The 21,563-nt window shown below is 43.2% G+C and overlaps 1 non-coding gene across 1 annotated transcript; it reads left to right on the top strand.

Moving 5' to 3' along the window:
- The first annotated feature begins 16,752 nt into the window (after nt 1-16,752).
- On the top strand, nt 16,753-17,142 carry LOC100467297. Its single transcript, XR_002141368.2, has one exon. It is a non-coding gene; the product is annotated as a cytochrome c oxidase subunit 5B, mitochondrial (transcript).
- The last annotated feature ends 4,421 nt before the right edge of the window (nt 17,143-21,563 follow it).

Genomic DNA, 21,563 nt, shown 5'->3' with positions numbered 1-21,563 from the left:
TTTGGGTCTGTACCCAAAAGTGGTGAAAGCAGGGACTCAAAGAGATACTCATACACCCACGTTCACAGCGGTATTATTCACAATTGCCAAAAGGTGGAAGCAACACAAGTGTCCATCAGGGGACAAATGGGTAAACAAACTGTGGTCTATCCATACAAGGGGATATTATTCTGCCTTAAAAAGTAATGACATTGACACCTGTTGTGCCGTGAGTGAACCCTGTAGACATTATGCTAAGTGAAATGAGCCCATCACTAAAGGACAAATACTGTATGATTCCACTTATTTGTGGTACCTCGAATAGTCAAATTCACAGAGATGGAAGTCAAATGGTGGTTGTCAGGAACTTGGAGGAGAGGAGAATGAAGAATTACTGTGTAATAGGTACAGAGTTTCAGTTTTACAAGACACAAAGAGTTCTGTAGGTGGGTGGTGGTGATGCTGGCATAATAATGGGACTGTACTTGATGCCATTGAACTGTACACTTAAAAATAGTCAAGATGGTAAATTTCATGTTACGTGTTTTGTTCCACAATTAAAAAAAAGAAGCAGATCACAAAATAGTAACTACAGTAAAATTCCACTTACATAAAATTAAAAAACACAAAACTATGCTTTTGTCGATGGTATAACTGCAAAGAAAAGTAAGGAAATGATTCTTTTTTTTTACATTTATTTATTTATTTTTTTGAGAGAACAAGCATGCAAGCGAGCAAGTGGGGAGAAGGGCAAAGGGAGAGGGAGAGAATCTCAAGCAGACTCTGCACTGAGTGTAGAGCCCCATGGGGGCTCAATCCCATGACCCCAAGATCACAATCTGAGCCAAAACCAAGAGTCGGACCCCCAACCGACTGAGCCATCCAGGTGCCCAGGAAATGATTCTTTAAAAAGTCAAGATAAATAGTTGTTGTTTCTCCTGGGGATAAGATGTGATGAAGGAGGAACTTTTGGGGGTGCTACCTGTGTTTATTTCTTGGTTCAGGTTGTTACATGGATATTTTCTGTATTACTGTCTTTAACAGCACGTAAAGCACTTTACTGCTATAGATTATTCAATCAGGCAATACTGTGGAAAAAGAAACTGATGGTTTGCTGGAAACCTCACAGCTTTCCACCAAAACAGCTTTAGGATTTCTCCTTTCCGTTCTCTCAGAAGGGTTTGGAATCCGCAGCTCCCCAGCAAGAAGCTCACTCAAGCTCGGCCAGCCAGCCCCTGTCTGAGGAGGTGGGGCCTCCAACACGGTCGTCTTCGAACTCATCTGGGACTTGATTTCTATTTCATACCTTTTCATGACACTACCACATGTACAATTTTTCAGTTTTGTTAAAACATCAGGTGAATTTTGTAGCCTTAATTCAGTTCAGTGTGGAAAAGAAAGATGTGCTTTAAAAATATCTAACTCAAAACTCTGCTCTCCAGAGTTTCTGGTGACTCACCAGACATCATCAGTATTACCAGTCACAAGAATCTGATGACCACTCATTATGTGCCGTATCTAAGACGAGCACAGTGACTGTAGGTGAAAAGGCATGACATGATTCATTAGTAACCAAATGACTCCTGCATTTCAAGAACTTCAAGTAGAAATAGCTTCAGATTCTCTTGAGTGTGAAAGACAAAAATAACATACGGTGTGTCCAAAGTATTTCAGAGCTAGATGTCCCTGAGTGAGAAGTTGGGAGCCACTCAAGAGAATCGAGTAAGTATTGAAGAGTTGGAGGAAGTTATTGTCATAAAATATGGCGGAGCAACAACAGAATAAGCAAATAAGTCATGTTATACTTGCTGGGTGATTACTAGAGAATGAATTACAGCTACACAGATTTTTAACACATCACTGTGTAATTGAGATCAAGGAAATAAAAAGTAGGAAAAGAGATATAAGGTTTTAAGAACACAACTGGCATGATCTAGTGGCTATATAAAAACCCATCAAAATCCTTGAGGAGAGCAAGGCAGTAACTTCCTTGACATCAGCTGTAGCAACTTCTTTCTTAGATACATCTCCTGAGGCCAGGGAAACAAAAGCAGAAATAAACTATCGGGACTACATCAAGATAAAAAGCTTCTGCACAGCAAAGGAAACAATCAACAAAACTAAAGGGCAACCTTTGGAATGGGAGAAGATATTTGCAAGTGACATATCTGATAAAGGGCTAGTACCCAAAATATATAAAGAACTTCTAAAACTCAACACCCAAAGAACAAATAATGCAGTTAAAAAATGGGCAGAAGACATGAATAGATATTTTTCCAAAGAAGACATACAGATGGCCAACAGACCAATGAAAAGATACTCAACATCACTCATCATCAGGGAAATACAAATCCAAACCATAATGAGATATTACCTCATACCTGTCAAAATAGCTAAAATTAACAACACAGGAAACAACAGATGTTGGCAAGGATGTGGAGAAACGGGAACCCTCTTACACTGATGGTGGGAATGCAAGCTGGTGCGGCCACTGTGGAAAACAGTATGGAGGTCCCTCAAAAAGTTAAAAATAGAGCTACCCTATGATCCAGCAATTGCACTACTAGGTATTTGCTTACAGGGTACAAAAATACAGATTTGAAGGGGTACATATACCCTGATGTTTATAGCAATTTTATCAATAGCCAAATTATGGAAAGAGCCCAAATGTCCATCAACTGATGAATAGATAAAAAAGATGTGAGATATATATATATATGTATATGTATATGTATGTATATTGGATACACACACACAGACATACACAAACAAACACACACAGACACACACAACGGAATATTACTTTGCCATAAAAAAAATTGAAATGTTGCCATTTCCAAAGACATAGATGGAGCTAGAGTATATTATGCTAAGTGAAATAAGTCAGTTGGAGAAAGACAAATACCATTTGATTTCACTCATATGTGGTATTTAAGAAACAAAACAGATGAACACAGGGGAAATAAAAAAGAGGGGCAAACCAGAAAACAGATTCTTAACTCTAGAGAGCAAACCGAGGGTTGCTGGAGGGAGGTGGGTGGGGGATGGGCTAAATGGGGGATGGGTGTTAAGGAGAGCACCGGTGATGAGCGTTGGGTGTGGTACGCAAGTGATGAATCACTAATTGAAAGCATAAACTGGGAGCGCCTGGGTGGTTCAGTCGTTAAGTGTCTGCCTTCGGCTCAGGGCGTGATCCCAGGGTCCTGGGATCGAGCCCCATATCGGGCTCCTCCGCTGAGAGCCTGCTTCTTCCTCTCTGACTTCCCCTGCTTGTGTTCCCTCTCTCACTGGCTGTCTCTCTCTCTGTCAAATAAATAAATAAAATCTTTAAAATAAAAAGAAAGAAAGCATAAACTGATGAAATAGAAAACAAACACCCGAGAAGATGTAAAACCCAAGGCTGGTTTAGTGCAAAAGCTAATGAAAGAGTAAGGTGGACAAGCAAAACTGAGCTGGAAAAAATGAGATAAGGCGACCACATAACACACAGGGACTAAAATGGAGACACTACGTAAGAGGAAGAAAGAAGAGATTCTGAAAACCAGAAGAGAATGCGTGTCACAATTTGATGTCAATAAATAGGAAAACCAATACAATGATTTCCCAGAGTAAGTATAACTTACTAAAAGGAACTTGAAAAGCAACAGAAAACCTGAATATATCAATAATCATGGAAGGATTTTATCAGTGGTTAAAGAAAATCAACCAGTCAAACCCCCCCAGAAGTGCTAAGTGTATAACAAATGATTCCCTAAATGATATAAAAACTCTTTTATTTTCTTATTTTATTTTATTTTTAAAATTTATTTATTTGGGAAAGGGAGTGAGCAAGAGAGAGCACAAGCAGGGGGAGGGACAGAGACAGAGGGAGAAGCAGGCTCCCCGCTGAGCATGGAGCCTGATGTGGGACTCGATCCCAGGACCCTGAGATCATGACCTGGGCCGAAGGCAGACGCTTAACCAGCTGAGCCACCCAGGGTGCCCCTAAAAACTCTTTTAAATAGAAAAAGAAGAAATTCTCCCAGTGAATACAATCTTGACCAGAACAGCACAAGAAAGGAAAGTTGTAAAGAACCTCATTAGGGAACACAGTCACAAAAACCCTAAATAAATTTTGGCAAACTGAGCATAGGCAATATATAAATAAAAGAATATATCATGAGCAAATTGGATTTATTGCAGAGTGCAAAGATAGCTTAAAATTAGAAAATTGTGTTTCTGTTATTTGTCACGTTGACAGATTTAAAGGGAAAAGAATGAGAGCATCTTGGAAAACACCAAAATAGCATTTGATAAAATTCAGTGTCAATTCATGATAACATCTTGTTTTTACTAAAATAAGAATGGAAAAGAACTTCCTTAAGCTATTTTTCATTTTCCAAGGAAATAAAAAGTCTGAAGTAGATTTGGTGAAATGTCAAGTAAGGTGGAGTGGTGGGCCCACAGTGATAGCGCTGTAATTCCCTCGATTTGGTTTTTTATTTGTTTTGGTTGGGGATCATTTGGATGTTAAGCGGAAAAACAATTGAAATAATAATGTAGAAAATTCATAAAATTGGGACACTGATAAAAGAACAGGTAATGAATAATTCCTAAGAAAATTAAAATAAACGAGAGAGAATAAGACAACCATTTTTTAAATAAAAGATTTTATTATTTATTTGAGAGAGAGAGAGAGAGGGATTGAGAGAACGAGTGGAGGGGCAGAAAAAGAAGCAGACTCCCCTCAGAGCAGGGAGCCTGATGCGGGACTCGATCCCAGGACCCTGGGGTCATAACCTGAGCTGAATGGCAGATGCTTCACCGACTGAGCCGCCCAGGTGCCCCAAGACAACCATTTTTGATACCACACTTTAGATGGTGTCTTGGTCTGTTTGGGCCTCTGTAACAAAATATCATAGACTGTGGGGCTTACAGACAACAGAAATTTATTGCTCACAGTTCTGGAGGCTGGAAGCCGAGGTCCAGACGCTGGCAGATTCAGTGTCTGATAAAAACCCGCTTTTTGATTCATAGCCGCCATCTTTTTCCTGGGCCCTCACTGGGTGGAAGGGGGCAAGGGACATTTGTGGGTCTCTTTTTTAAAATTTTTAAGAAGATTTTATTTATTTATTTGAGAGAGAGAGCACGCGATCATGACAGAGAGCACAAGCGTGGAGGAGAGAGAGAAGCAGACCCCCGTGGAGCAGGGAGCCAGATGTGGGACTCGATCCCAGGACCCTGGGATCATGACCTGAGCCAAAAGCAGACGCTTAACCAGCAACTGAGCCACCCAGGCACCCCTGTGGGGTCTCTTTTATAAGGGCACTAATCCCATTCGTGAGGGGTTCAGCGCTTCCCACAGGCCCCACCTCCCTGGTACCATTATATCAGATAGGAGTTTACCTTTACACTGAGAATTGGGTTTGAATATGAATTTCAGGGGTACACAAGCAGTCAGTCCATTGCAAATGCTAGACAATAAATACATAAAGGGTTCAAAGAATTGGCGAATAGAGAAGAAGAGGTGAAAACCTACAAGAAATAGGGGGAAAAAAGAAATAGAACAAAATAAGGCCATCTAGAGAAAAATTAGAATAAAACAAACAAGCAATTTGAGTCTAGTAAAATAGATTTGGGGGAACAAGGAGTGTTACTTTTAAAAAGAATAAGAGTGAGGGAAACCTATCAAGCCTGATAATAGATTGAGAAAACACTCCCCCTTTCTCCTCAGCTGTAGCAGAGAATTGACTGCTGTGCTCACACCACGAGTCCCTGGCTGTGACCTTTTGGTGGAGCCCAGAGCTATTAACCAGGCAACTTTGCCAACTGGGGGTGCAGGCAGCCAACCGCTGGCTGTAATTCGGGGGCAAAAGAACAGAGGCTCTGATCCCACAGTATCACGTGCATGGCACAGCATTGGAAATCAGTAGTTTTAAAAACGGTTCATAAAAGGCACTTACTACAATGATTTCTACATTTTAACGTGCTATCCCAGAGGCCCTACCGTTATCCAAGGTAAGGTGACACATATTATAAGAACAAGCCAAGTGTCCTTTTTGCAATAACACTTTAGCAGGCATTAGTCCCCACTAATGCCTGTATTTATCCCTTCATCCCCAAATCTGCCTTGAGTGCCTGCTGGAAATGAAGGAGACACAGTCTCTGCCCTCCTGGGGCTTGCAGTGTTTTAGGGGAGACTGGGCACTTGTCTAACTACCAGGCAGACGGGGGTGGGCACCGTGAGAAGTAACTGCATTCTATGGGGTGGAGCTCAGTCAGCTGTGGGCACCCAGGAAGGCTCTGAGGACGAGGTGACATCCCCCTGGGACCTTGAAGGACAGGGATCACTTGAATATGAAAAGATGGAGAGAGGATTCAGACAAAAAAAAATATCCAAATGTTTTTTTCACATCACAGTTGGATAATTTGCCAGTCACACATCCCTGCCTTGAAGAAAATGGACATGGGTCGTCAGGTGCATTGGATGAGGAAAGAGGAGGTGACTGTCTGACTGGAGAACCCCTTAGGGATCCCTGGACACTTAGGATGAGCTGGAGAATCAAGGAGTCGGTAGGCAGTTTGCCAGGGAAGCACCTGAGCCGGCCGGGGGCGCTCCTGGAGTTCCAGGTACCAGACCCCACCTGGCCACTGGCAACGTGTGAGCGGTAAACAAGAAGGGTGCCTGTCCAGCCCCTGCCCTCCAGGCACAGGGGAAAGGAGCGTGCCGTTTCCTCTGTTCCGAGGAACTTATCTAATAATACAGACTATCTCCATAGTCAAAGCCAGTTCACTTATTTATGACTAATTTGAAAGGGCAAGTAGAAATGTTTCCCCGGACAACTTCAGAATCTTTCACAATACAGAGCCTTCTTTATTCAAATCACCAGCGTTCATAATACCCTTCCCTGTTCACACTAATCGATGACCATTTTGAGCAGTGCTGTTCCCTAGCCAGCGGGACTAGCAAACTCTCCCAATTGGTGCTCCATGGTCTGTGATAGGCAGGTGTTTGCCCTCCTCCTGGGCTCATGGAGATTTCCATTGAGAAGTTCAACCTTCGAGAACCAATGTCCCTAAAGCAATCAGGGCTAAAGGACTGACAATAAATTATGAACGTGTCTTTAAAGATGCTCGTGAAATTTTTGACAAGTCAAGCTAGAGGAAGATGTTCGTAATTATAAGTCACTTTCAAGGTCTTTGGTGGCTGATGATCCAGATCTCGTTACTCAAAATCCTTGGGAGGGCAGCATAATGTGTCTCTGCAGAAACGCAGACTCGGGCCCCACCCTAGGCCCAGATCCCCAGGCAATTTGTATGCTCCTTCAACTCTGAGAGCCCTGGCTTAGATCATCTTGAGAGGGGGCCATAAATCACTCTGCCCGAACCCCCAGTAAGGTTCCTCAGTAGAAGGAAAGCCAAATATTCCTCTTTTGTTGACTCTAATATTAATGTTGATACCAAACAGGTCAAGCAATGTCCTAATTATTTTCCACCAATATACAAGATTCTACTAGATCCACTGTTCTTCTTCAGTCCTCAGAAAAAATATCGAGGAAATTGAGTCTGCATAGGTTCAAATTAAGCTCTGGTTTGCCGTATCCATGCTATGAAAGCGTATTAGAAGTCAACACAATACTTCTGACTGTATGATTATTAAAAGTAATATAGTACCCTGTAAAGGCCTTAGCTTGCCACGGCTTCTTTTCCTCATTAAATGACTGGATGTTTGTGAATAAGTATTGCTCTTACTTTTATGATCCAAAGACAGATAATTAATGAGCTATACTGATAATTATGGAATTTCAATATTTATAGACATCTGCCACTTTACATTTTAAGACGGTCTTACCATATGTGCTGCTTTCTTTTAATTCCAGTAATTAAAGTTTGTGAACATATACTGTGAAAATGTAGCTGTGACATTGTCAAGTTGATTATCAGGAAGCTTTCTTACTGATAAACTATTTTTTTAACAGGGGAATTTTTACAAAGATTACACTTATCCTAGAATCTCATTCCTTTTTTGTTAAAAAATTTGGTGTGCACGTTTCAAGTCCCTTCAGCCTAAAAATATACACTATGGCCCTGGGTAGGTGCACTTAGGTTATATCTACTTGGTACAGTATTTACTGTGTGAAATGTATCAGTAATTCTCCAGAACTTCTGCCTAATAAGGAAGACTCATCATTCCTAATCTTCAGTAACTTTTCAGCTTCTACTGAGGCCATTCCAAAGACCCCTACATGGGTTGAGAAATGCCCTTCTCACTTATTTTGTTGACCACGAGGCTCAGCATCCAATCCATTACTGTCTGGTTTGTGTGGGTTGAGTTGTTTTTCTCTCTTTGAGGTTGTCTTAAATATCACCACAGATTGAATTTGATTCTCCAAATCCAGACTGGATTTGAATCAACCCTTAAGCATTGAAAATAGTAGACACATTTCTATTTAAGTTTTAGCAATAAAGACAATTTCCAACTATTCTTTTTTTTTTTTTAAACAATTTCCAACTATTCCTGAAAAGTCGGTCTTTTGATGTAGGTGACGGAAAGGATTCAATCGATAGACTAAATGTAAAAACTGACAATGGCCAGACCACAGGTGAAAATAAAACGGACTCACAGCCTGCAGCAATCAGCCCGGAAGCCAGCCCCGCCGTCAATCAGACTCGCAGAAGTCAGACTACTATCTGGAGTAGCAGTGGAGGAAAGCAAACAGTAACTGTACCCATCGGTCCCAAATGGCCAAGACTTACTAACTGACAGCTTCCCCAATTCCTGTTCCTGCTTCCAACTTAAGACCAACCAGAGAAAGACCAACCAAATATGACCCCTAACCAATCACACCAAACGCCCTGCTTCTGGTCAGCCCTCCTCCAGCTGCCCCAGGCCACGTGTCCAATCAGGGCACACCTGAACCCTCCCCTTCCTTCCGCTGTGAGGCTTTCCCATTCCTCTGCCTGCCCGTGAGTCTGCCAAAACTCAAGTGAAAACTGCGTCTCTTGCTATGGCAAGTTCCAAATAAATCACCTTTGCTTCTTCTCATCTGGTCTTCACTTACTTCCGCACAATCAGTATGGCAAGTTGAGTGTCCTCCATACGAGCACATTCGGCTGGAGAAGGTCTAAGATCTAGACCCAACGGAGCAGACAATCTTGTCAGGAAGCTAATACAACCAAATAATAAGATGTAAAACTGAGCAGTTTTTTAAAAAACATTTTTAAATTTAAATTCAATTAATTAACATATAATGTATTTTTAGTTTCAGAGGTAGAGGTCTGTGATGCATCAGTCTTATATATACCCAGTGCTCGTTCCATCATGTGCCCTCCTTAATGCCCATCACCTGGTTACCCCATCCCCCCAGCCCCCTCCAGTCCCGCAACGCTCAGTTTGTTTCTTATGATTAAGAGTCTCTTATGATTTGTCTCCCTCTCTGGTTTCATCTTGTTTCATTTTTTCCTCTCCTCACCTATGATTCTCTGTGTTGTTTCTTAAATTTCATATCAGATCATATGATAATTGTCTTTTTCTTTCTTTCTTTTTTTTTTAAAGATTTTATTTATTTATTCAACAGAGAGACAGCCAGTGAGAGGGGGAACACGAGCAGGGGGAGTGGGAGAGGAAGAAGCAGGCTCACAGCAGAGGAGCCCGATGTGGGGCTCGATCCCATAACGCTGGGATCACGCCCCGAGCCGAAGGCAGACGCCCAACCGCTGTGCCACCCAGGCGCCCCAGATAATTGTCTTTTTCTGATTGACTTATTTCACCTAGCATAATACCCTCTGGTTCCATTCACGTCATTGCAAATGGCCATATTTCATTTTTTGATGGCTGTGTAATATTACTTTATATATATATATATATTATATATATAACCAAACTATGGAAAGAGTCCAGACGTCCATTGACAGATGAATGGATAAANCAGGGGGAGTGGGAGAGGAAGAAGCAGGCTCACAGCAGAGGAGCCCGATGTGGGGCTCGATCCCATAACGCTGGGATCACGCCCCGAGCCGAAGGCAGACGCCCAACCGCTGTGCCACCCAGGCGCCCCAGATAATTGTCTTTTTCTGATTGACTTATTTCACCTAGCATAATACCCTCTGGTTCCATTCACGTCATTGCAAATGGCCATATTTCATTTTTTGATGGCTGTGTAATATTACATTATATATATATATTATATATATAACCAAACTATGGAAAGAGTCCAGACGTCCATTGACAGATGAATGGATAAAGAAGATGTGTGTGTGTGTGTATACACACATCAGGGGTTTTTCCATAGTTTTGTTAGTTTGGTTATTGTGGACGTTGCTGCTATGAACATTGGGGTGCAGGTGCCCCTTCAGATCACTACATTTGTATCTTTGGGGAAAATACCCAGTAGTGCAATTGCTATTTTCAACTTTTTGAGGAACCTCCATACTGTTTTCCAGAGGGCTGCACCAGTTTGAATTCCCACAAACAGTGTGAGAGGGTTCCCCTTTCTCTGTCATTTCCTGACTTGTTAATTGTAGCCATTCTGACCGGTGTGAGGTGGCATTGCATTGTGGNAAGAAGATGTGTGTGTGTGTGTATACACACATCAGGGGTTTTTCCATAGTTTTGTTAGTTTGGTTATTGTGGACGTTGCTGCTATGAACATTGGGGTGCAGGTGCCCCTTCAGATCACTACATTTGTATCTTTGGGGAAAATACCCAGTAGTGCAATTGCTATTTTCAACTTTTTGAGGAACCTCCATACTGTTTTCCAGAGGGCTGCACCAGTTTGCATTCCCACAAACAGTGTGAGAGGGTTCCCCTTTCTCTGTCATTTCCTGACTTGTTAATTGTAGCCATTCTGACCGGTGTGAGGTGGCATTGCATTGTGGAACAAAACTGAGCAGTTTTTGAGACAGTAGTATAAAACCCTGAGGCTGATTATCCAAACTGTGAGTGATTTTTGCTACACCATGAACTTCTTTAGGGAGGACACCATGAGTATATCATTTAACAAAGTTCCCAGACTGGCTTAAGCAGAGATGGGAAGTTACTATTTTCCACAACTGAGATGCCCAGTAAAGTATGGCTTCCAATTGGCCTGACTGATGGAAGGAACGGTGTGGCATGCTTCTCCTCTCCGAAGTTCTCTCCCTAGGTTGGCTTCTTTCTCAGGTATTTATAGTGGCAACTCCTGTCTCTAATTCCCAAAAGCTCTGGTTTCCCCACCCCAAGCTTGCAAGATGCTGTAAGCCTCCCATCTTTGGGGCCTAAATTCAATAAAGAGTACAAGTCTCTCTTTCCAGAAGCCTCAGCCAAGTGTCTTTCTGTCCTCTTGGATCCTCTAGGGTTAAATCCCCAACCCCGAAGCAATCATGGGGCACATGGGGCAGGGGGGTGGAAAATGGTGATTGGCTTGAGCCTAAGTAAATTCACTCTCGTGGTCATGTAAACTCACTCTTGCCGCCAGAGGTGGGATCAGCCTCCTGCAAAACTCATAAACAGACTGCAGCAGAAGTGGTTTTCCGAAGGACGCTGAAGTCATGCTTCCAGAATCAAGAGAACATGGAGACAGGAAAACAAAGACTTGCATTCATTTACTCAATAAAAATTCTGAGTTGTACGTACTTGTGCTGTTCAGACAGTGTGCTGTGCTTTGGGGATTCAGAGATATGCTGTTCCCACCACTGAGGAACCCGTAATAATAGGGTGGAGGCAGAAAGATAAGTATACAGATACAATAGTGTTGTGAGCTCTGAAAAGAGGCATGCAGGGGGCTTTCTGGGAATACGGTGATGTCACCCCTTCCAGGGCAGCTGTGAGAAGGAAAAGAAAGTGAAAGACGGAGGTGGGAAGGGGTGAGAGATGAAGAAAAGCCCTCAAAATGCGGTGGTACCTGAGCTGAGTGTTGTCTACCTGGAGTCAGCCTGGCACGTGTGGAACAAAGGCATTCTAAGAGGAGAGAGCGTCCTCAAATGCACGGAAATCTGAGGAATCCTGGCCCATTTGGGGAATGTAAGTAGGTCAACATGACTGTAGAGCATGGCGAGGCGGGGGGGACTTTGAAACCTGAATGAGAGAGCAGGGCCCTAGCCATGGAAAGCCTTATGTAGCCACGGAGGAAGAGTGGATTTTATTCTCATGGCAGAGTGAAGCCACTGAAGGCTTTCTAGCAGATTTATGTTCTAGAAAAATTACTCTGAAAAACAGATTGGGGGTATGCCTTTGGGAAGTGGGGGGTGGGTGGAAAAGGAAGCAAAAGACGGGAAGCCAGGTAGAATCTGTTGCAGTCAGACACTTGAGCACCTGGGGTAAGTGAGTAGCAGCAAGACAGATGGTGAGGGAGGGACAAACGTAAGAAGTAATAAAGGAGAAGGAACAACAGGACAGTTCAGGCTATCTATTGCTGTGTATAAAACCATCCCAAAATGTACCTGAAATCAACAAATTGATTTATTTGTTCAGTTGTGGTAGTTTGGGCAGTGCCTGGAGGGCACAGATCATGTCTTTTCTACTTGGCCTTGGCTGCAGTTCCTTGACCGAGGGTGGGAGAACCCACTTCCATGATGGCTCACACTCATGGCTGATGGGTTGGTATGGGCTGTCAGGTGGGTTGAGAGGTTGAATGTAAGACCAAGCTACCAACATTTCTAGCTTGAGATGAACCCGGGAAGACACAGCCTTTGGTTCTTTTCTTTATGTGTTGGCACTCATGCTATTTCCTCCTACTTTAAGCTCTGCCATGTTCCAGTGCATACTTTGACCCTATGGCATGGAGCAGCTCCACAGTGGGGGCCACTTTGTCCTTGGAATGTCCAGAATCTGGAACCAATCAGATTCCTGGCAGGTAAGAATTTAAGGAGCTCTAGCCTGGTATGTAGATGGTCTAGTGTCTTCAATTCTTTTGATTCATCCATCCATCCATTCAGGAAAATATTTCTACTTGTCTTCATTTTGCCTAGTAATATATTTGGTAAGATCTTGCCAGGCTGACTTTTTATTTGATTCAGTTACTGATTCTTTCCTTATACCCTAGGAACAAGGTTAACCTTGAACACTACTTGTACCCAGATTTCTAGTTTCAAAGTTCCTTTTTCTTCTTCTGCCCAGTATCCCAGTTCCTCTGGAAACTAGGCCCTACTTGTTTTTATCACTTGGGAATGGAGAGGAGTCCTATTCCTTAAGCTCACAGGGTCTCAATTATGTCATATGACCTTTAAGGTCCTCATGGTCTCTAAGCATCTGTGAATCACTGACCACATGTTTTTTCAAACTTTTGGCTTCTGCCCAGTTCTTCTGATATTTGGCTGTCCCGGCTGCTTCCTATATCTGTCTTCTCTGGCAAGATTTACTTCAGTTCTCAGCAACTTGTGGTTTGGCCCGCTTCCTTGGCTTATCCTGGATTCACATACGTTGGAGCTGTGGACACCTCTAGCCAGAAATGCTTCCTGCCTTTCTACACAAGGGGGATATTTCCCATCCAGTCCCCAAGTGGGGCCAAGTGGATGTGGGGAGATGCATAAAGACAGTTTCTGCTCTTGAGTCGTGTTTGACGTAGGGAAAGAAACAGCACATCCCTAGTTATGTGCTGGGTAGAACAAGCTGGGACAGCCATGTTTTGGGGCAAGGGGGAGGAATTCATGGGGCATCAAGGAGGGACAGCTAAAGTGATGGGGGGCTTCTTTACCTCTTGTTGGGAACAGACAGCTTTGTTTCAGTGACTTGTCTTCCTGAAGTTTGTTTTCATCTTTCCTCACTCTTGCTTTTTCGAATGTCTATCCTGGGATGTGTTTCCCGTTCCTAGCTTATTGGTCAAACACAGACAAAGGTGCTCTGAGCTCAGAAATGAACAGTCCCCAGTTTTTTCACAACTGGTGTGTCCCTGAGTTCATAGACTCACACAGTTCAGCCAGGAAGCCACGACTTAAGCTGGGACAGCCACAGAGGGACACTTTCAACCAGACAGAGTCTTCCTGGAGGCAGCCAAGGCGGTTCCATGCTAAGTGAGCTTAAGTGAGTGTGACCAATCTAAGGGGTAAGGAGAGGACAGAAATGACCAAGAAATGTGAAGCTAGGTTTGGGCAAGGGAGGAGTGCTAGCTCTCCAACAGCACAGTGAGTGGAGACTATGTCCTAGACCCTCATTTTATGCTGGCTCACTGGGGAGAGAGCTTCCCTCGCAGAGTGATTCATGGACACTTCTATGTGTGCGTCAGGGACTGGGACAGTGACTTCAAGAGATATGGCTTAGAGATTAATCCCTCTGTATTTATGTTTTTGATGTACATTTTCTGCTTTCCATCATACTCTGAAAGCCCATGGAGGAAGGCACCAGTCCTTTCTCTCTTTGTTCCAACATTTAACCCAATGCTCTCAGCAGATGCTTCTTTTCTGTGATGTGAAAGAAAAGAGCCAGGAAGAGTTGATTTGGTGGGAAGATAAATTCAGGGCTTTGCTAGGGAAGGAACAGGACCTTAAGGCTTACAATGGGCCATCTAGGTAGATGTTCTCAAAAATTTTAAACAGCGATATTCCCCTGAAAGCTGCAGGACAGCAGAAGTGGCCCCCACTGCCTGCTTGGAAGACAGTGGGTCCCCCTTGCCTGAAGACTACGTGGTAAGACAGTGCCTCCTCTGAAAGAGAGCTTGTCTGCCTCAGGATTGCCTGCACCTCTGCTCCTGACTACAAGATCCATTATTAGGGCCCCAAATTCGTGTGACTTGGGGAGAGCTAAACCTGCCAAGGGGAGACAGGGATTCTATAGCAAGGCAGCTGCAGATCCGGGCTGACGCATCCCGGCAGGACCCTGTGAGTCTGCCTGGGAGTGAACCGTGAAGGGCTGGGATCACGGTGGAGGGGCGGGAATAGGAAGCTGGTTAATGGGGAGTTTGTCAGTGTGGGAGCACTCTTCCATCACTCAGGATCTAACTCCTTGGCGAGAGCCCTGGGAGTCGGGTCTACTATCCTGCTTGGATGACTTTTAGCAACTTGGAGAAAGTGTTGGCCTACGCAACACAAACAAAGATGGCAGGACTGCCCGGGGCCGACTCTGGAGGAAAGAATCAAAGACTGAGAGCAGTGGGTGTGCTAGAGAAGGCCTCCTATACAAGATCAGCTGACTGTGCTTCTTGGGAGGACACTTCATTTCCGAAGGTGGTGAGGAATGCAGCGGTGAGAGGGGCCAGCAGCAGCATCACTAACAGACTCAGTGCTGGCACCTTCCGCGGGCCAGGGCGGACAGTAGGAGATGCAGTTATGCAGCTGCTCTCTCTGGTCACAATAAGGGTGATGGAACCTCCACGGCAGCAGAGGCAGAACTTTATCAGGAGCTAGATGGCATGATTGCTGGAAGGACAGTATGTGTGTAATGACAGCTGGAGCGGAGGGCTCCCCAGAGGGTAGTCTGAAAGGGGGTCTGTAACAGAGTCTGTGGGGGAGTCTATAGTGGCTAATAGAACGTGGTGTTTCCAGGGTCAAGATAAATGGGTCTTGTTTAATATACTCAAAGTCTTGGTACAGTTTTAAGCTTTAAAAAGAGATCACGTTTGGATGATGAGGAAGCCAAAGTCAGGCATCTCCAATGGAAAGTTACAACCTCTTGCCCAATTTCAAGATCTAAGCTGGTTCTCAACCCAGCGCTCACTGCCCTGCAGGAACGCCCCTGTATATACAGTGTATCCTGCACGGGCTACATGGTACCGAGTCCCCGCATGCTTCCCAAAGGAAACTAGGGCCATCTATGTAGGCACCATATTCTAGAAAGAGGGGGATATCCGGGTCTTTTCAGGGCTCTTGAGAACAGCATTGGAATTGACACTGATAGCCAGGGAGCCAAATGTCACTGTGACCTCCCTGTCAGAGTTGAGAAATGTGGGTGTCAGAAAAGAAAGTCCTTGATAAAGTCTGTCTCACACTGAGTCCATGTGTCCTGCCCCCCTGTTCACCTCCACTTCCCACCGTGCAATGGTTGTTTCCTTGGTCCAGGGTCCAGAATCAGGTTGATCACACTTGGCAGCTGGCAGAATCCTCACGACAGTTCCTTGACTGTAGAACAGGAAACATCATAGAAGGAAAGACCAAGCAGAACCTCTTAGAACTACCCATTCTGACCACGATAGTAAATATATCCTTTCAGAGGGATAGCAGAGATTAGTGCCACCCTCAAGGATTCACATCTTTCAAAGTCTGACCAAACAATTCAAAATGGTGTCCCCATTAGAACCCCATTTTACTCACCAGTCTGACCCCTGCAGAATCTGGGTGGACCATGGCAGGTGATAGTGGACTATCGCAAACTTAACATGTAATATCCCAATTTTAGCTGCCGTTCTGGATATGGTATCATTATGAGAGCAGATTAACTCAGACTGGGAATACGGTGTGCAGCTCCTGATCTGAAATGTATATTCTTTCACTCCTCATCAGGAAGGAGGGCCAGTTCTTATTCCATGGGACTAGAGTATGCTTTCACTGTCTTGCCCCAAAACTATGCGATGCTCCCACTCTAGTTTATTCTGATTAAATTTCGGGTTTTCAGGAAAGGCAATAAGTATTTGAAGGTTTGTCAGCTAGTACCGCATATTAAGATAGAGTCAGGACCTCAAAAATATGACGAGCTTTTTAGCAGGTCTATGTTCTCTATTCCATGGGGTGCTAACTCAAGAGTCTATCAGAGTCAAAGCCGTAAGACTGAGATTTTCAACTTGCGAGGTGGTAGTAAATATATTTCCATGAAGGGGAAGCCCTTCCCCGGAAATCACGTCTCTTTCCGGAGCCTGCTCCCGGAAATACTGCTGTCTGTAGTGGGTGATGTCTTCAAGGCTACTTTGCGGAGCTGGAGCGGTGGCCACGCAGGCTCTCAGTGCCTGGGGTCCCAACAGAGTCGCCGCGGTGCACTCCATGGCATCTGGAGGTGGTGTCCCTACTGATGATGACCAGGAGACTGGGCTGGAGAGGGAGGTCATGAAGGCTGCACAGAAAGGACTGGACCCATACAATATACTAGCCCCAAAGGCAGCTGCAGGCACCAAGGAAGACCCTAATTTAGTCCCATCTATCACCAAGAAGCAAATAGTGGGCTGCATCTGTAAAGGGGACGATGGTATCGTCATCTTGTTCTGGCTGCACAGAGGTGAGGCCCAGCGATGCCCTAGCTGTGGAACCCATTACAAGCTGGTGCCACACCAGTTGGCCCACTGAGCCTTTGCACTAACTTACTCAAAATGTGCTGTGAAGCTGCTTCTTTCCAATAAGGACTGCCCGTTGCATTGGCTCCTTCTCCCATAAATAGATATATTTCTATGAAATTGCTGGTAAAGAGTCACTGGAAATTATAAAATGGTTGTTCAAGGTATTAATGAAGTTGTCTAAAGACTTTGAAATCTTGTGTGATCTTTTTTCCTTAAATTATCAGCGCACCCAGCGTGGAAAGGCGGTGTAACTCACCGTCATTTTATTCACACAGTCTATGCTTCGTGCTGGCAAATTTGAGGATATTTACATATTTCACTATTTCCTTCAACTCTTAACTAAGGTCAAAATGCTTCTGTTGGCCCAGCAGCTGTTCCCCGTAAATAAGCAGTGGACAAACTGGCTAAATTGTCATTTAATTGGTTAAATCATCATCAATTAAACAAGAAAATACCAGTTCATGTCGTGTGGATTTCAGAGATAAACAGAATCAAAAGCCACAAAGAATATGTTTCCCGTGGTTGGACCGTGCATATACCAGGAGCAGAGTCGTGCTCTGTTCCTCAGAGTTCTCGTCCAGCTGGAAGGAGAGAAATGCCTGCCAGCAGACAGACCTGGTGGCAGTAATTCTCTCACTTTGTCTGCCATCGATCTGGTATGATGTCCATCAGCGGCCTCTGAGAGAGGCATTTTGCCAAGAATTGTTCCCCTTCCCCTTTAAGCATAACATCGGCTATTAACTTGGGGGCTGGTTTTACTTTTCTTAAGGGTCGTGTCCCTGACACCTGGTACTGTCACTGCCTCTTCTTTGCCTTTAGGGATAAAACTAATCAGCTCCATACTTAGAAAGCAATACTTTGCTTTTCTTCCAGAAAACCTTGTATGGATGCTCGAAAGGTCACTGGCTTGTTTGAAAATGATACACAAGATTGATGGCTTTGTGTCATCGTGTGACAAAATTTCAATGTAGACAGCGCACTAGGGACAAAGAGTGAATGGATTACTAGTGAAAAGAAAGTCAATTTTCAGATCTCATAATCCTAAATTTCATTCACACTTTTCTTTTTTCAAAGCTTGTGCGAAATCATCACCTTCACAGATTCACCTGTCCCACACGCACAAATTTGCATTCTATGTTCGCCCCGGAATCTCGTGCACTCCATATGTGGACAATGTTGTTCTGAGTCCTCGTTTGTGTGTTATTATTTCATTAGAGTTTTTATACTTCAATAAACCATTCTGAGTCACTAATCCACTTTTGTGAAATGGAGCTAAAATGCAACATGTGGGTAGAAATACAAAGGCATGTCTAATTAAGCGAGCAGGACCAGGTCAATGATTTGCAAGCACATAAACCAGGAGGCAGGAGACCCTCTTTCCTGGACGGTGCTCCCTCCAAAATCATCAACACAGTTCGTAGCTTATGTGCAACCTCTAAACCCGTAATATTTTTAGAACTTTACTGGCATTTCTGTGAAAATCCTAGTTTAGCTTACACTCAAAATTTATGACATATATATGAACAAAATTGGTTCATAGCTTTCCCTCTGCAGACGCCCGTGGGCCGCCAGACAGACTGCTAGGGACAGTCTGTGGTCGGTGAGCCACACTGCTCTGGGGTTTCCACCTTTTCCATCCCAGCGATTATATCAATATCTGCCTATGTTGTAAAAAGATTTTTTTCATAGTCGCATTTTTACATATAGTTCTTAATTCTTGGACTTCATTTTGGCATACGAATAGATATGAGGATACCCCCACCCCCAAAATGTTACTTTATTAGTGTTATTGGTTAAATACTTTTAATTTTTTCCACTGATTTCAAATGCCATACTTATCATATAGACTTTATCTTAGGCACAATTTCACAGGCTCCATTCAGAACAGCCCTATATGTGGAGCTTTCTTTACTTTCTGTTGTGTTCATTGAGCATTCTATTCTCACTCCTGTAGCATACAGCCGTATGGAGGCTTAATATACTTTCATACTTGGTAGTGAAGGATCCACCTAACATCTCTCCCAAAAATTGTATTGGCAAATTTTATTCTTTCCCAAGGGGATGTGTGCATGACTTGGTGGTTTTTTGTTTGTTTGTTTTTCATTTTTGCTTTTTTTAAAAAAGATTTTATTTATTTATTTGACAGAGAGAGACAGCCAGCAAGAGAGGGAACACAAGCAGGGGGAGTGGGAGAGGAAGAAGCAGGCTCCCAGCAGAGAAGCCTGATGTGGGGCTCGATCCCAGAACTCTGGGATCACACCCTGAGCTGAAGGCAGACGCTTAACGACCGCGCCACCCAGGCGCCCCTGGTTTTTGTTTTTCTTTGCACAGCTTTTCAATATGTGGGGAACATTCTACAGATGTAAGGTATTTTTATTCTTATAGTCTTTTTTTGTTTGTTTTTTAAAGGATTTTACTTATTGACAGAGAGAGAACGAGGGAGCACAAGCAGGGGGAGCAGCAGGCAGAGGAAGAGGGAGAAGCAGACCCCCCACTGAGCAGGGAGCCCGATGGGGATCAATCCCAGGATCAATCCCAGGGCTCTGGGATCATGACCTGAGCTGAAGGCAGATGCTTAACTGACTGAGCCACCCAGGCGCCCCTCTTGTAGTCTTTTTATTACTATTCACAGGCGTTCTATTAAATGAAATAAAAAGCATTATCTCATTTTTGACATCTCAGGTGCTGTCTGGTAGTTCTACCAATAGGAAACATTTTATAAGAACCCTTTTATACTGAGATTCTGTATTTTCCAATCTGGGATGATGACCATAATGGACTCATGGGGATATCACCAATCATTGTAATAGGGTAATATTTTTCCCCCAGTGGACTGTGGAAATACTGCCACAACATGCAAATTAAAGCAATTATGATTCAGATTACATTTCTGGGATGCTAAAACTGCCAATTGGAAGGTAAAAATTTAGTCAGCCAATCAGTTTCTTTGTCTCTGTGATTCTAAGCAATTTTTCACACACACACACACAACCCGCCCCCCACCCCCGGCTAAATTAGAGATCAGCAAGTTCAGTTTGGGCACAACTTCCAAATAGCACCTTATTAAATCACACATCTAAAATAAGCCGTGGGTCTTCCTAAGCACTTACACTCTGTATGCTGGAGCGTCAGAGCAAATGGCTTCTGGATCCAGATGGTCCACGAAGCATCTCGTGATTAAGTGATCTGAAGCAAAGGACCCGTTGGTGGCTTTGTATTGTTAGTAGTTAAATATGATTCGGCTTCTGTTATCAGAATTTGTAAAAAGAAAACAGAGTGGGTACTATGGTTCATACTTGTGCCAAGTTAGGTTTCTCTGTGGACTACAAGAGGTTTTTTAAATGTTGTTTTATTATATTTGTAATTAGCCTTTGTGAAGAAAGACTCTTTAGATTCTGCCATGATGCACTGCAGATTTCATTATAACAAATATCCATGACCCCTGGTGACTAACTGTAAACAACGATAGTTACTAGCCTCATTAGGAGACTAGCAGATGGCTTATAAAGTCGTCGCTGGAGTTTAAATCCATTGGTGGCTTGCAGTGTGCAAATGTTTATCTTTAAACGGTATAAAATATGTCAGAAGGGGTCTGTGTTCTGTTTTCATTAGTATTAATGTATTCTGATCCTAGCAAGAAAAATTTCTTTGATTACATTTTTGTTCGGTTGTTTGCTTGCTTACTCTATGTGAAGTGATTCTCAGAATTTTTTTTTTCCTGGTTTCTTACCTTTTAGAAGAATGAAAGTTTTGTCAACTTCTCACTTTTATCTTTTACTCATTTTACAAATTTTTATCGCATTCCTACCAGGAGCCGAGCTAAAACATTAGCGATGCAATACTGACTACAACATAGTAGTTGCTCAATAAATACTTACTGAAAGGAACCGAAGTTAGAAGCTAGTTTTTATTTTGGGGCGCCTGGGTGGCTCAGTTGGTTAAATGTCTGCCTTCAGCTCAGGCTATGATCCCAAGATCCTGGGATCGAGTCCCGCACTGGGCTCCCTGCTCAGCGAGAGTCTGCTTCTCCCTCTCCCTCTGCCCCTCCCCCTGCTTGTGCTCTCTCACTTTCTCTCTCTCTGTCAAATAAATAAACAAAAAAAAAATTTTTAAAAGAAGTTAGTTTTATTTTATATAATAATACTTTCCAGCTAAATAGAACTTCAACAATATTTTCTAGACATGGAGCGTATTATTTTTGTCTATAAACTATATTTCTTTTAAACTACAAAATGTTAGAAATTGGAGAAGGTACTCCATGCTGAAGGCGGTTCTTAGTCCAACAGATATGAAATTCTCAGTGATAAAAGCTACCTAGATAAAATAATAATAATGGTGAACATTAATTAAGCATTTACTATGTGTCACCACTTACCTGTAATATGAACCTCAGTACCTCAATTCTGTAAAGTATAATCAATTCATGGGGAC

This window comes from Ailuropoda melanoleuca, chromosome 18 (assembly GCF_002007445.2).
Source record: "Ailuropoda melanoleuca isolate Jingjing chromosome 18, ASM200744v2, whole genome shotgun sequence".
Lineage (NCBI taxonomy): Eukaryota > Metazoa > Chordata > Mammalia > Carnivora > Ursidae > Ailuropoda > Ailuropoda melanoleuca.
Note: the sequence above shows the minus strand (reverse complement) of the source record. Positions and strands in the feature narration are given on the sequence as shown.